Source organism: Salvelinus fontinalis, chromosome 22 (genome assembly GCF_029448725.1).
Source record: "Salvelinus fontinalis isolate EN_2023a chromosome 22, ASM2944872v1, whole genome shotgun sequence".
Taxonomy (NCBI): Eukaryota; Metazoa; Chordata; class Actinopteri; order Salmoniformes; family Salmonidae; genus Salvelinus; species Salvelinus fontinalis.
In genome coordinates this window covers 872,999-890,328 of record NC_074686.1, presented here as the reverse complement: position 1 = coordinate 890,328, position 17,330 = coordinate 872,999, and the positions used below count along the sequence as shown (strand labels likewise).

The window sequence follows — 17,330 nt, the reverse complement described above, 5'->3', positions numbered from 1 at the left end:
TCACTTTTGAATGCTGGCGGTGCTCTCACTCTAGTGGTAGCATGAGACGGAGTCTACAACCCACACAAGTGGCTCAGGTAGTGCAGTTCATCCAGGATGGCACATCAATGCGAACTGTGGCAAAAAGGTTTGCTGTGTCTGTCAGCGTAGTGTCCAGAGCATGCAGGCGCTTGCCTATGAATGAACGTTTACAATGTGGGTGCAAACAGATTGAGAGACAAATTTGACGTGACAGACAGTAACATGCAGTACTGCCTTGCACACTCTTGCCTGTATCTAGCTGATAGTCATTAGTGTAGTCATTAGTCCAACAGTTGCAAACGAGGTATGTTTATCCCCATTTTGTACCATTTGCTTCCGTTTAAGAAACATTTTCAACAGAATCGGCAGAAAGAATACACCCCTTTATCACGCGTAAATTTCATTTTCAGTTCACAGTTCCTTTTCACAGCAGCCACGTTGTATTCCTTCTCGCATTCATGCGCTCTCCTCCTCTCACCTCTTCCCTTCACTTGTGGACTTCAATGCACAACACATCAGCTGTATGTGACCAGGTTAAATAACCTTTCCAAACCAAACCGCTACACACAGCCTAGATTGTCTCCATATTAGCTAAAGTAACATAGTCAGCATAGCTAATAGAACTAACACGTTAGTAAACCCACTACATTCATGCAGTAACGTAACTTTCTAAATGTTTTACAATTTACATTTTTATGAAATTCACTGATGAGAATGGTCCTCCCCTTCCTCCTCTGAAGAGCCACCACTGGTCTATACTGAGCTGGATGAAGGGAGAGCCGGTATAGAGGCAGTCGGACAAACACATTCAGGCTTGTAAGGGAACACATGCAGGCACGCACAAACACACACAAACACACCTCTTCACCTCTCTGTACACACAAGTTCAGGAAGGCTCAGTATAAATAACATAAACATGAATTAACTGCATTGAAACTCTCTGTAGACGCAGGATCAGATCAGACAGTGACATCTAGAGAAGCTGCCTTTACAATCATGTTAAGTAAAGCCTAAACCACCTCTCCAAAGACTATTCACTCTCTTAATTCATGTGGAACTGCCGTTATAGAGTGTTTTATTTTCCCATTCAGACTGATGCTAAAGCAGTTAACCTCCCTTATTAAAAAGGGGATTTCCCCAAAGAGAGTGTTTGTTTATTTTTGAGAAAAGACCTTATGACAATTAAATGACACATGTTTAAGACCATAGAATGAAAAATTATTTCAAACGTTTGAAGTTAAGTGTTTAAAACTCATTTGATAAGGCTCCTTTTTTATTTAACCTTTATTTAACTAGGCAAGTCAGTTAAGAACATTCTTCTTTACAGTGATGGCCTACCCCGGTCAAACTGGGACGACGCTGGGCCAATTGTGCGCCGCCCTATGGGACTCCCAACCACAGCCAGATGTGATGCAGCCTGGATTTAAACCAGGGACTGCAGTGACACCTCTTGCACTGAGATGCAGTGCCTTAGACCGTTGCACCACTCGAGAGCCTGACATTATCCCACTGGGCACAGACATCAGTTCAACATCTAGTTTTGGTTGAGTTTTCAACTAACGTGAATTCAACGAGAAATCAACAAAAAATGTCACCATGTCATTGGATTTAGGTTAAATGTTTGGGGGAAAAATACTAAATCCCCTTACGTTGATGACTTTTTGAGAATCCACGGTTTCAACTTATTCCACGTTGATTCAACGTTATCAGATAGATTTTTTGGTTGAAATGACATGTTAACAACGTTGTGTCACGCCCTGATCTGTTTCACCTGTTCCTGTGATTGTCTCCACCCCCTCCAGGTGTCACTTATTTTCCTGTCTCTCTGTGCCAGTTCATCTTGTATGTTTAGTCAAGTCAACCAGCGTGTTTTTCCCTTACTCCTTTTTGCTATTCTCCTTTTTCTAGTCCTCCTGGTTTTGACCCTTGCCTGTTTCTGGACTCTGTACCCGCCTGCCTGACCATTCTGCCTGCCTTGACCTGTCTGCCACTCTGTACCTCCTGGACTCTGGTCTGGTTTTGACCTTTTTGCCTGTCCAGGACCATTCTCTTGCCTACCCCTTTGGATTATTAAACATTGTAAGACTCCAACCATCTGCCTCCTGTAACTGCATCTGGGTCTCACCTTGTGCCTTGATACGTTGATTCGACCAGTCTTTGGCCAGTGGGATGATTCCAGAATATACCACTGTTACTCAACCATTCTTTTTCAATAACTTAAGCATTGTCCATTTAATTGTAAATAATATAAGGAGGATCACCTGAGTTAATTCACACATTGTATGTCATAAATTAAGATTTACTAGAGTAACAGGTATTTTAACCACATTGAAATCTATGGCTTATTTATGATAAAGTACACATTTTCATATTCAGTCCATACAGTAGAGAACAAATAGCCTATTAACAGTATATATTGCTATGTTGTCAACATTTTGCTGGTATTGTCAAAGGGACAGGACACAACTGTGAAGTGACAGCCATCCCTAATGTGGAATGTGTTGCTATTTAAGGACCCACAGTACTTAGTTGGACTGGTTTGACTTTTCTACTTAGTTACTGTAATTTTAGGTCAGATCCAGAGTTGGATTAGAAAAGCAGTGCGGTGGAAACAACAGGCTCAGTGTCTGCGTCCCAAATGGAACCAGCACCATTTCAACTTCAACATCATCCAACCACCGATTCTTAGTCTAATACAGTGACAACTAAAAGACACTAAAAACAATTTAATCCAATCAACGTAAGTTAAATATGAAATGGTTTGCTACGGGCGTTAACAATGTCATAATCTTTTTGACAAGACAACATCAGACATATACAGAAACAGAGGGGTGCTTATGTAATGGATGTGAAATGGCTAGCTAGTTAGCGGTGGTGCGCGCTAATAGCATTTCAATCGGTGACGTCACTTGCTCTGAGACCTTGAAGTAGTGGTTCCCCTTGCTCTGCAAGGGCCGCGGCTTTTGTGGAGCGATGGGTAACGATGCTTTGTGGGTGACTGCAGTTGATGTGTGCAGAGGGTCCCTGGTTCGCGCCCGGGGCGAGGTAACGGACTAAAGTTAAACTGTTACACTTAGTCCTCTTGCCTCTGATTTCAGATTGGGTGCAGGCTGCTCAGACTCACTCTACAAGCACAGAATCAGTCAACCCAGTCATCAGAACAGTTCATTGACAAGGTACATTGATCATTCTTTTTATTCGCACTATTACTAAATAATAATCAGGATTATATTGTATTGTATTCTTACTCTATTTCTCACAGTCACAGCCACAGTCAAACAGTGAATACCAGTCAACCAGTGAATACCAGACTAGCCAGAGGCTAAATCTGATCCCACCTTTGGGAAGAGAAAGTAGAGGTCCTTAAGGTGTGTATGAGCAAGTTTAAGCCTGTGTGCATTAGTGTGTATGTGATTTCAGAGCTTCCCTTGACTAACAGAATCTATTGCTCTATTGTACAGGTGTACCTCAAGTCCCACAAACAAAGAAGGAGAACACCAGCAGAGTGTCAAGATGTTGACAGACGAGGTGTCTCAGATACAGGAGGTCAGTGAGTGCTGCCATCTTGATTTAGTTTTCTCTGCACCAGCAATATGGGAGAATGACTCAACATTACACAGTGGGTGGGGTTCTCTTGAAGGACAGGGAAATTAATGGGTGGGTTGGGTGTACAGAGGAAGGGTGTGTGTGTGTGTGTGTGTGTGTGTGTGTGTGTGTGTGTGCATGCTGGTGTAGTGGAAATAAAACATATAATGTGTGTTATGTGTTGTCTCTCTTTAGGTTCGGTACTGTCTGAAGACCTTGAGGGAACAGATGGCCACCAGACAGAATAACAAGGTACAATGCCTTCAGGAGGTATTCGTACCCCTTGATTATTCCACATTTTGTTGTGTTACAGCCTGGTTTCAAAATGACTTAAATATATTTTTTAAGTCACCCATCTACACATAAAACCTCATAATGGCAAAGTGAAAATGTTTGCAAATGTATTGAAAATTAAATACAGAATTATCTAATTTACATAAGTATTCACACCCCTGAGTCAATACATGTTAGAATCATCCTTGTCCTTTTTCTTTCTGGGTAAGTCTCTAAGAGCTTTGCACACCTGGATTGTACAATATTTGTACATTATTCTTTAAAAAATGTATCAAGCTCTGTCAAGTTGGTTGTTGATCATTGCTAGACAGCCATTTACAAGTCTTTCCATAGATTTTCAAGACAATTTCATTCAAAACTGTAACTAGGACACTCAGGAACGTTCAGAGTTGTCTTGGTAAGCAACTCCAGTGTATATTTGGGTTTTAGGTTATTGTCCTGCTGAAAGGTGAATTCATCTCCCAGTTTCTGGTGGAAAGCAGACTGAACCAAATTTTCCTCTAGGATTTTGCTCCATTCCATTTATTTCTATTCTGAAAAACTCCCCAGTTCTTAACGATAACAAGAATACCCATAACGTGATGCAGTCACCACTATGCTTGAAAATATGGAGCGTGGTACTCAGTAATATGTTGTGTTGGATTTGCCCCAAACATAACATTTTGCCAGATTTTTTGCAGGATTACTTTAGTGCTTTGTTGTAAACAACATGTTTTCAAATATGTTTTCAAATATTTATATTATGTACAGGCTTCCTTCTTTTCACTCTGTCAGTTAGGTTAGTATTGTGGAGTAACTACAACGTTGTTGATCCATCATCAGTTCTCCTATCACAGCCATTGAACTCTGTAATTGTATTAAAGTCACCATTGACTTCATGGTGAAATCCCTGAGCGGTTTACTTCCTCTCATGCCACTGAATTAGGAAGTGTGCATGTATCTTTGTAGTGACTGGGTGTATTGACACACCATCCAAAGCATAATAACTTCACCTTGCTCAAAGGGATATTCAATGTCTGCTTTTTATTTTATTTACCCATCTACCAATAGGTGCCGTTCTTTGCGAGGCATTGGAAAACCTACCTGGTCTTTGTGATTCAATCTGTGTTTGAAATGTACCGCTTGACTGAGGGACCTAAGAGATAATTGCATGCGTGGGGTACAGAGATGAGGTAGTTATTCAAAAATTATGTTAAACTCTATTATTGTCATGCCTGCTCCCGCTTCCCCTCTCTGGTGCTCGAAGGCGCCAGGCTGCCTTTTATTACGCACACCTGTCGCCATCATTACACGCATCAGCACTCATTGTTCTCACTTGGACTCCTTCACGTTGTTGATTGCCCCCTCTATATCTGTCTGTTCCTCCGTTTTGTTCCCCGTGTCAGCATTATTGTCGTAATGTCGTTTTGTTCCCCCCGTCCAGACGCTGTTCTTGTTTTGTTTGAAGTCCTTTTTCCATTAAATGTCCTTAGAGGTTTCCTTGCCTCGGTTGGCTCGGCAGGCTCCCATCCCACGTCATGCCTCAGCCGGCTCGTCAGGCTCCCACGCGTCAGTGGGATCGTCAGGCTTTCACGCCTCAGCTGGCTCGTCAGGCTCCCACGCCTCAGCCAATTCATCGGGCTTCTACGCCTCAACCGACTAGTCCAGCGCACATGCCTCGGCCGGCCCATCAGGCTCGCACAGGTGGGACGCCGGGTGGTGCCCCTAGAAGGGGGGGTACTGTCACACCTACTCCCGCTTCCCCTCTGGTGCTCGAGAGTGCCAGGCTGCCCTTCATTACGCACACCTGTCACCATCATTACGTGCATCTGCGCTCATTGGACTCACCTGGACTCCTTCACGTTGTTGATTACCCCCTCTATATCTGTCTGTTCCTCAGTTTTGTTCCCCGTGTCAGCATTATTGTCGTAATGACGTTTTGTTCCTCCGTCCAGACACTGTTCTTGTTTTGTTTGATGTCCGTTTTCCGTAAAATGTTCCCTCCCTGTACTTGCTTCTCATCTCCAAAGTCAATACTTACACTTATTGCACACAGAGTGAGTCCATGCAACTTATTATGTGACTTATTAAGCACATGTTTACTCCTGACCTTATTTAGGCTTGCCATAACAAAGGGGTTCAATACTTATTGGCTCAAGACAATTCATCTTTTCATGTTTTATTAATTTGAATACATTTCTAAAAACATAATTACACTTTGACATTATGAGGTATTGTGTGTAGGCCAGTGACACAACATCTCAATTGAATCAATTTTAAACTCAGGCTGTAACACACCAACATGTGGGAAAAATATATATAATTTCTGAAAGCACTTAACTCATTCTTATACTTTCTAATACTCAAATACAAACAAATAGATACAAATACTGATGAAATAACTCCACTAACCCCTGCTCTCTCCTTCAGCTTCCAGCCAATGGTTACAAAGTCAGTGTCACCCTGCCTACCAACCCAGCAATTGTCACCAATTGTAAAATTGTTGGGACTGAGTCAGAAACAAATGTAAGACCTTATTTGCATATCAACATTTACTCAAACTTTTGTTCTCTTAAATATTTTGTTTTGTTTGCATCAGTTCCACATTAGTGCTTTATAGAAAGAAAGTATTTAACTACTGTGGAGACGATTTGAATAGGAATTTGAACATGAACTGAAAATTACATTTATATTCAAACTATAAAATACTTTTAAAAACATTTTCACAAACCACATCCCTCTGTTTTTTTAAATGGCTGCTGGTCTCCATTTTAAAAGTATAGTGATATAGACCACACACAGAGATGTCACACACAATATATATATATATATATATATATATATATATATATATATATATATATATATATATATATATATATATATATACACACACACACACACACACACACACACACACACACACACACACACACACACACACACACACACACACACACACACACACACACACACACACACACACACACACACACACACGCTCTAACAACATATCCAATTTCAGTGCATCACAACATAGCATCCTGTAAAAGGACACCAGACAGCCATTACCTACAGTGGTGAGAGAACGTCTGTAAACCCTTTAGCATTTTACTGTATTTCTGCAAAGATTTGACCTAGTCTAAATAATATATCAAGTTAACCTGATTAAAAAAATTACACAAAAAACAATTGTACTTTTTAATTGATCCAACATTTAACTTTTTTGTCTGACAAAGTATGTGAACCTCTAGATTAATGAGCTCAATTAAGTGTATTAAAGTAATCAAAAGTTTAGTATTTGGTCCTGTATTCCTTTCATTCAATGACTACATGAAGCTTGTATGCATTTGCATTTGGGGGTTACACTATGTTTTGCCCAATACCGGAACTGAATGGTGAATAATGTCTTGTGCCATTTTGGAGTCACTTTTATTGTAAGACAGCATGTTAACATGTTTTGTTGTAGTAGTGTTCAGAAACATCTTCTATTCTTACTTACAATAAAACTGACTCCAAAATGCCACAAGACACTATTCACCATTCAGGTCAGGTTGGGAAAAACATAACCCAAAACACACACAAAAAAACTGCAAATGCATACAACGAGTTTGTAAAGTTACAAGCTTGATGTAGTCATTGCATGCAAGGAATATGGGACCAAATACAAAAATGTTGATTACTTTATTGAGCTCATTAATCTAGAGGTTCACATACTTTTTCCAACAAAGAAATTGAATGATGGATCAATTTGCTCAATAAAGAAATATAAAAGTAATTTAATCAGGTTCACTTTATCTTAGCAGCTCTTAACCAACTATGCTATTTTGTTAGTTTTTTCGCATTGTTCGTAACTTGTTTTGCACATAATGTTGCTGCTACCATCTCTTATGACTGAAAAGAGCTTCTGGACATCAGAACTCTGATTATTAACCTCAGATTAGACGAAGAGTTTTTCTTCAATGAGTCGGATGGGAGGGAGATACTACAGACATCCGACCAGGCCCAGATCCCCGTCATTCTCTGGAAAAGGAAACAGAGATTTTGCAGAAAAAGATCAGAGTGCCTTGTGAGGATCAGGCGACAAGTAACTAATCTGCCTTTGCCCTCCGTCCTGCTAGCTAGCGTTTAATCGCTGGAAAATAAATGGGACGAACTGAAAGCACGTATATCCTACCAACTGGACATTAAAAACTGTAATATCTTATGTTTCACCGAGTCGTGGCTGAACTACAACATTAAGAACATACAGCTGGCGGGTTATACACTCTATCGGCAGGATAGAACAGCAGCCTATGGTAAGATATGTGGCAGGGGCATATGCATATATGTAAACAATAGCTGGTGCACGACATCTAAGGAAGTCTCAAGGTTTTGCTCGCCTGAGGTAGAGTATCTCATGATAAGCTGTAGACCACACTATCTACCTAAAGAGTTTTCATCTGTATTTTTTGTAGCTATCGACATACCACCACAGACCGATACTGGCACTAAAACCGCACTCATTGAGCTGTATATACCGCCATATGCAAACAGAAAAACATTAATCCAAAGGCGGCGCTCCTAGTGGCCACGGACTTTAATGCAGTGAAACTTAAATTAGTTTTACCTCATTTCTATCAGCATGTTAAATGTGGAACCAGAGGGAAAACAATTCTAGACCACCTTTACTCCACACACAGAGACGCGTACAAAATCCTCCTGATTCTTGCTTACAAGCAATAATTAAAGCAAGAAGCACCAGTGACTTGGCCAATAACAAAGTGGTCAGATGAAGCAGATGCAAAACTACAGGACTGTTTTGCTTGCACAGACTGGAATATGTTCCGGGATTCTTCCGATAGCATTGAGGAATACACCACATCAGTCACTGGCTTTATCAATAAGTGCATCGAGGATGTCGTCCCAACAGTGACTGTACGTACATACCCCAACCAGAAGCCATGGATTACAGGCAACATTCGCACTGAGCTAAAGGGTAGAGCTGCCGCTTTCAAAGAATGGGACTCTAACCCGGAAGCTTATAAGAAATCCCGCTACGCCCTCCGACAAACCATCAAACAGGCAAAGCGTCAATACAGGACTAAGATCGAATCATACTACACCGGCTCCGACGCTCTTTCGAATGTGGCAAGGCTAGCAAACTACTCCAACGCCATCATTAAGTTTGCTGATGACACAACAGATGACAACGACGAGACAGCCTATAGGGAGGAGGTCAGAGACCTGACCATGTGGTGCAAGGACAACAACCTCTCCCTCAATGTGATCAAGACAAAGGAGATGATTGTGGACTACATGAAAAGAAGGACCAAGCACGCCCCCATTCTTCTCGACGGGGCTGTAGTGGAGCAGGTTGAGAGCTTCAAGTTCCTTGGCGTCCACATCACCAACAAGCTAACATGGTCCAAGCACACCAAGACAGTCGTGAAGAGGGCACGACAAAACCTATTGCCCCTCAGGAGATTTGGCATGGGTCATTAGATCCTCAAAAGGTTTTACAGCTGCACCATCGAGAGAATCCTGACGGGTTGCATCACTGCCTGGTATGGCAACTGCTCGGCCTCCGACCGCAAGATACTACAGAGGGTAGTGCGTACAGCCCAGTACATCACTGGGGCCAGGCTTCCTGCCATCCAGGACCTCTATATCAGGCGGTGTCAGAGGAAGGCCCTAAAAATTGTCAAGCCATAAGACAGCTAATCAAATGGCTACCCAGACGATTTGCATTGATTTATTATTAGGACATAGATAAAGAGCTGATCACATTTTATGTCAAATCTATGCAGAAATACAGAAAATGCTGAAGAGTTCACTAAGTTTCTCTCAGCACTAGTAGGAATAACAAAACATTCTAAGGGAATGTACTGTATGTCTGGACAGTGACTGTATTCTATGACCTGTCCTTTGGTTAGAGTCTTGTTACGACGCCTTCCGTTCAAATCAAATCACATTTTATTGGTCACATACACGTGATTAGCAGATGTTATTGCTAGTGTAGCGAAATGCTTGTGCTTCTAGCTCCGACAGTGCAGTAATATCTGACAAGTAATATCTAACAAATTACACAACATATACCCAATACACACAAATATAAGTAGGAATTAATTAAGACTAGATACATAAGGCGAGCGATGTCAGAGCGGAACGGACTAAGATACAGTAGAATAGTATAGAATACAGTATATACATATGAGATGACTAATGCCTGTAGGCAGCAGCCTCTAATGTGCTAGTGATGGCTGTTTAACAGTCTGATGGCCTTGAGATCGAAGCTGTTTTTCAGTCTCTCGGTCCCAGCTTTGATGCACCTGTGCTGACCTCGCCTTCTGGATGATAGTGGGGTGAACAGGCAGTGGCCTTCATGATCTTTTTAGCCATTCTAAACTGTGTTAATGTTAGGGAACACAATACATGGTGTGGTATTTTATTGGGAAAACCAGTGTGTTTAGCTGGCAGACACCTGACATTTACCTGACACACCAACACTTGTAGGTGGCCTTTTACCTCAGGCAAATACGGAAATGGTATGCAAATGGCATGTCAGCACCTAGCACTCTGTATGTTTGTGTTTACTCTGTGTTCAAGTTCATTGACCTTGTACTTAGCCAAATCTATGTCTCTCTTGAAGGTCAGGGAGAATTCACAGGACAGTGCAAAGATAAGGGATGTGAGCAAGCGCCTGTATGCCCAGCTGAAGGAGTCAGAGAAGAGACACCAGGAGGAGAGAGACAGAATGCAGGTCAGTGTATGGATAGATTCTCTCTCAAAAGTTTGGACACACCTACTCATTTTAAGGTTTTTCTTTATTTGTACTATTTTCTACAATATAGAATAATAGTGAAGACATCAAAACTTTGTCTTAAATAACACATGTGGAATAATTTAGTAACAGGCAAAAAAGTGTTGAACAACAATATTTTATATTTGAGATTCTTCTCTGAACCAGCTTCATGAGGTAGTCACCTGTAATGTATTTCAATTAACAGGTGTGCCTTGTTAAAAGTTAATTTATAGAATTTCTTTCATTCTTAATGTGTTTGAGCCAATCAGTTGTGTTGTGACAAGGTAGGGTTGGTATACAGAAGATAGCCCTATTTGGCAAAAAAACAAGTGCATATTATGGCAAGAACAGCTCAAATAAGCAAAGAGAAATGACAGTCCATCGTTACTTTAAAACATGTCAGTCAATTCGGAATATTTCAAGACCTTTGAATGTTTCTTCAAGTGCAGTTGCAAAAACCATCAAACGCTATGATGAAACTGGCTCTTATGAGGACCGCTACAGGAAAGGAAGACCCAGCGTTACCTCTGCTGCAGAGGATAAGTTCATTAGAGTTACCAGCCTCAGAATTTGCAGCACAAATAAATGCTTCACAGAGTTCAAGTAACAGACACATCTCAACATCAACTGTTCAGAGGAGATTGCGTGAATCAGGCCATCATGGTTGAATTGCTGCGAAGAAACCTCTACTAAAGGACACAAATTAGAAGAAGAGACTTGCTTGGGCCATGAAACACGAGCAATGGACATTAGACCGGTGGAAATCTGTCCTTTGGTCTGATGAGTCCAAATTTGAGCTTTTTGGTTCCAACTGCAATGTCTTTGTGCGGCGCAGAGTAGGTGAACGAATGATCTCCGCATGTGTGGTTCCCACCGTGAAACATGGAGGAGGAGGTGTGATGGTGTGGGGGTGCTTGCTGGTGACACTGTCTGTGCTTTATTTAGAATTCAAGGCATATTTAACCAGCATGGCTACCACAGCAGCGATACGCCACCCCATCTGGTTTGCGCTTAGTGGGACTATCATTTGTTTTTCAACAGGACAATGAACCAACACATCTCCAGGCTGTGTAAGGGCTATTTAACCAAGAAGGAGAGTGATGGAGTGCTGCATCAGATGACCTGGCCTCCACAATCACACAACCTCAACCCAATTGAGATGGTTTGGCATGAGTTGGACCGCAGAGTAAAGGAAAAGCAGCCAACAAGTGCTCAGCATATGTGGGAACTCCTTCAAGACTGTTGGAAAAACATTCTAGGTGAGGCTGGTTGAAAGAATGCCAAGAGTGTGTAAAGCTGTCATCAAGGCAAAGGGTGGCTACTTTGAATAATCTAAAATGTAAAATATATTTTGATTTGTTTAACACTTTTTTGGTTACAACTTGATGCCATATGTGTTATTTCATAGTTTTGATGTCTTCACTATTATTATACAATGTAGAAAATAGTAAAAAATAAAGAAAAACCCTTGAATGAGTAGGTGTGTCCAAACCTTTGACTGGTACTGTAGATTGACTGGTACTATTGATAAGAATGACCTAGAAGTATTACTGTTGACCACTAAAGACTGAGGGCTCAGTTATTCATCTTTGATATTAGTATTGGTGTTTGCATTTAAGCCATGCCAGTCCACAATTGAATATCCACTGATCATGTAACACATTTTAACTATTTCCTGACCTGTAACTAGATTTAATTGGGAACTTTACTTATCTGGCTCCCCCTGCAGGCTGAAAGCGATGAGTTCAGCCGGCGCCTGGACGAGCAGTCGAAGCACCTGCAGTGGGTGGAGGGGGAGGTGGGGGAGCGAGGTCAGAAGGTGGAGGAGTTGCAGAGGCTGCTGGGGGGCATGGAGCTGGAGGGTGCTGTCCTGAGGGGCAAAATAGCCACCAGTGAGGCTGAACTGCTGCAGCTGAGAGCAGCCCAGGGGGGGGTGCAGGAGAAAAAGCAGAGGTGAAGAGGCTCTGTCACCATAACGACTACAAATCAGTCATAAAACTGAAACGTAGATTGTCTGCACATAGTATCACATATACAACTCCTACACTACTCTACATGAGTTGTATATGAGATACAGTCCTCAGCTGCAGACATTGCTACTGTATAGACTACATCATTAATGAATTGCCATATTTATCCAAGATACTTAAAAGGATACTGTATACTCTCTTTAAACTCTGGACCCATAAATATGGCAAGATTAAATATAGTGCACATATTATGGTAATTATGCTTATGTAACCAGTGGGTTGTTGTGTGTTGTCAGAACTGAGGAGCTGGAGAAGGAGCTGGCTGTCCTGAAGGAGAAAATCCATCACCTGGACGACATGCTGAAGAGCCAGCAGAGGAAGGTCCGCCACATGATCGAACAGGTGAGAACACACACATATGGATGCATGGACGCACGTACACACATGTGGCAGATACACACAGATGGATGTGCACGGAGCGTACATGCACATACACATTCATACACAAACACACACAAACCCTGCATGCGTAGCAGCCATCAATGGGAAAATGATATTGAACAGGAGGGAATAGAGGGTTCCTAATTGCTTTGGTGTATAAAGGCAATAGGGGAGTAACCGTAAGCAAAGCTATACTGTTTGCTGAAACAGAACACTCATCATGAATAAGTGATGGAGCATCCTCTTCTGTGGAAGTTAGAGTGAAGGTTGGTTTTCCTCTGTAGTATCTAAGTGTACTTGTTTTGTGTGTGTTACAGCTGCAGAACTCACGGACAGTAATACAGGAGAGAGAGAGAGTGATCAGGGATCTAGAGGAGAAGGTGGCTTTTCTGGAAGCTGAGGTCAGTACTCATACAACTATTTGTGTTGTGGTGTGTGTTTGAGGGATAGGATGTGTTAGGTCCCGCTCTGTCTGAATGACCTTTGACCCCTCTCCTCTCCAGAACACAGAGATGCGTGACCAGATAGAGTACTTCCAGGAGGGACAGAAGCCTGCTTCTCCGCCCACCAAAGAACCCAAACCCAATCCCCAGATTATCTACAGGTGACAACAACACCTTCCTGTCTCTTATCTCTATAGGGTCGGTTTCCCAGACACAGATTAAACCTATTCCAGGACTAAAAAGCTATTGTAATGGAGATTTTTCATTGAGTCAAAAAAAAAATATATATATATTTAAACAAAAATCAATTCAGTCAATGTGTGACTATCTTCATGAACAACACAGCAGCAACACAGTATAATGTTCCAGGATAGAAATGAGGGCCAAGGAAGTTGGTATATTTCTGTTCTTTTGCCCACCTTCATCAATGCACGGAAATAAGTCACTGTCTTTAATCGGAGTCATCAATATCATGTCCTGAGCAGAGGGAGATAAAGATCAAGAGAGATGGATAGAGGAAGTGATCAAATGAGAGAGACAGCTGGTTGGTGTGTGTGTGTGTGTATCTACAGTTGAAGTCGGAAGTTTACATACACTTAGGTTGGAGTCATTAAAACTCGTTTTTCAACCACTCCACAAATTTCTTGTTAATTAACAAATTATAGTTTTGGCAAGTCGGTTAGGACACAAGTCGGTTAGGACTTCCAACAATTGTTTACAGATTATTTCACTTATAATTCACTGTATCACAATTCCAGTGGGTCAGAAGTTTACATACACTAAGTTGACTGTGCCTTTAAAAAGCTTGGAAAATTCTAGAAAATGATGTCATGGCTTTAGAAGCTTCTGATAGGTTAATTGACATCATTTGAGTCAATTGGAGGTGTACCTGTGGATGTATCTCAAGGCCTACCTTCAAACTCAGTGTCTCTTTTCTTGACATCATGGGAAAATCAAAAGAAATCAGCCAAGACCTCAGAAAAAAAAATTGTAGACCACCACAAGTCTGGTTCATCCTTGTGCAGAACTGAAAAAGCATGTGCGAGCAAGGAGGCCTACAAACCTGATTCAGTTACACCATCTCTCAGGAGGAATGGGCCACAATTCACCCAACTTATTGTGGGAAGCTTGTGGAAGACTACCCGAAACGTTTGACCCAAGTTAAACAATTTAAAGGCAATGCTACCAAATACTAATTGAGTGTATGTAAACTTCTGACCCACTGGGAATGTGATGAAAGAATTAAAAGCTGAAATAAATCATTCTTTCTACTATTATTCTGACATTTCACATTATTAAAATAAAGTGGTGATCCTAACTGACCTAAGACAGGGAATTTTTACTAGGATTAAATGTCAGGACTTGTGAAAAACTGAGTTTAAATGTATTTGGCTAAGGTGTATGTACACTTCCGACTTCAACTGTATACACTACCGTTCAAAGGTTTGTGGTCACTTGTCCTCTTGCTCAGTTGTGCACCGGGGCCTCCCACTCCTCTTTCTATTCTGGTTAGAGCCAGTTTGCACTGTTCTGTGAAGGGAATAGTACACAGCGTTGTACGAGATCTTCAGTTTCTTGGCAATTTCTAGCACTGAATAGCCTTAATTTCTCAGAACAAGAAAAGACTGACGACTTTCAGAAAAAAAGTTATTATTTTCTGGCCATTTTGAGCCTGTATTCGAACCCGTTAATGCTGATGCTCCAGATACTCAACTAGTCTAAAGAAGGACCGTTTTATTGCTTCTTTAATCAGGACAATAGTTTTCAGCTGTGCTAACATTAATGCAAAAAGGTTTTCTAATGATCAATTAGCCTTTTAAAATGATCAACTTGGATTAGCTAACACAACGTGCCATTGGAACACAGGAGTGATGGTTGCTGATAATGGGCCTCTGTACACCTATGTAGATATTCCATAAAAAATCATCAGTTTCCAGCAACAGTAGTCATTTACAACATTAACAATGTCTACACTGTATTTCGGACCAATTTGATGTTATTTTAATGGGCAAAAGCACATTTTTTCTTTCAAAAACAAGGACGTTTCGAAGTGACCCAAAACTTTTGAATGGTAGTGTGTGTGTGTATATGTGTATATGTATATATATATATAGCCAGCTCCTAGCGTTGATACTGATATCTGTTAGTTCGTTGTGATTTGACGCCTGACATACACTAGATAAACCCGATGGTAACAAAGCACTCTGGTTACAGTGACAGTCCCAGTTCCATCATTACTTTATTGCTTGAGGCATACCCACATTTGAGACTGTTTTATGTGTGCATTATTGTCTCTCTCAACTTTTCCCAAGTGGTATCTAGAATTGGGAATTTGGCCAATATATGGAATGACTTGATATAAGGAGTGAGCTCATTTTCAAATTGGTGCTCAATTGACACCTTTTAAAATAGTTGATGGCTGTGTTTTCTAGTTAACCCTAGGGAGACAATCAAGACAAAGCAGTTACTCACACACACTGGGGGAGTTTTCAGCACCCAGTTCCGTAGCCTATTTAACCAGGATACCTCCACTTCACGGTCCATAGGTCACACTCCTGTGTTTGCAGTGCACCTTACACACACAGGCATGCAGTTGCTTGTTAACAATAAGATGTCTCTGATTTCATCTACTTGTTTTTATCTGAAATTATATGGAGGTTGGGCCTTGATGGTATAATGGTTTTTTTCTCCCCAATTTCATGATATCCAATTGGTAGTTACAGTCTTGTCCCATCGCTGCAACTCCCGTACGTACTCGGGAGAGGCGAAAGTCGAGAGACATGCGTCCTCCAAAACACGGCCCTGCCAAGCCGCTCTGCTTCTTGACCCACTGCTCGCTTAACCCGTGAGCCAGCCGCACCAATGTGTCGGAGGAAACACCGTACAACTGGCGACCGAAGTCAGCATGCATGCGCCCGGTCGCTAGAGCACAATGGGACAAAGCCATCCCGGCCGGCCAAACCCTCCCCTAAACCGGACGACGCTGGGCCAATTGTGCGCCGCCTCATGGGTCTCCCGGTCGTGGCTCGCTGCGACACAGCCTGGGAACGAACCCAGGTCTGTAGTGACGCCTCTAGCACTAAATGCAGTGCCGTAGACAGCTGCATCACTCGGGAGGCCCCCATAGATGGTATAATTTCAAAGGAGGTAGTTTAACACACTATCATTACACCCTGCATGCATATAACTTCTGATGATTATAGTGTGTCCCCCAAATGGCACCCTATTCCCCCTTTTGGACCCTGGTCAAAAGTAGTTAACTACATAGGGATTATGGTTCCATTTGGGATGCAACCATTGTGTGGTATTTTCCTATATCGTTAGTACCGATTTTGCTGTCTGGTTTAGAGCTCTTATTTTGTGAAACAAAATATTTTTCTGTTACAGTCAAGGGCCCTTTTACAAACCAATAATATTTAATGTGAAAACCGTCCCTCTGTCTATTGTAGATAAGTTGTGTAGTAGCTTTGTGCATGTAGTCTTTGTACTTTTATCTGTGTCTTTGTTTGTCAAAATAAAGGTTATTTAAAGTAGTTGAAAAAAAGTTGTTCCCTCCTTTTTCTGTCCCACATGTTAGATATCTTTAGAGAAATCAAAAAAGCATTATTATAATAAACACTTTATGGAGGGTGTTCAGTGCCAATTCAAAATTGCAATGCTTAGATTCTCAATTGAAATGCGAAAATGATAAATGCGTTTACATTTTCATAGTGTTCATGATTCTTGCCACAATGACATTTCAATGTTAAAATAAAATGAAAATGGCTGCTTGAAAATTGGAACCGGTAAACGGAAATTCTAAACAGAAAATGG

At 41.4% G+C, this 17,330-nt stretch overlaps 1 pseudogene; it reads left to right on the top strand.

Moving 5' to 3' along the window:
- The first annotated feature begins 3,395 nt into the window (after positions 1 to 3,395).
- LOC129819518 (tuftelin-like) lies at positions 3,396 to 17,084 on the top strand (annotated as a pseudogene).
- The last annotated feature ends 246 nt before the right edge of the window (positions 17,085 to 17,330 follow it).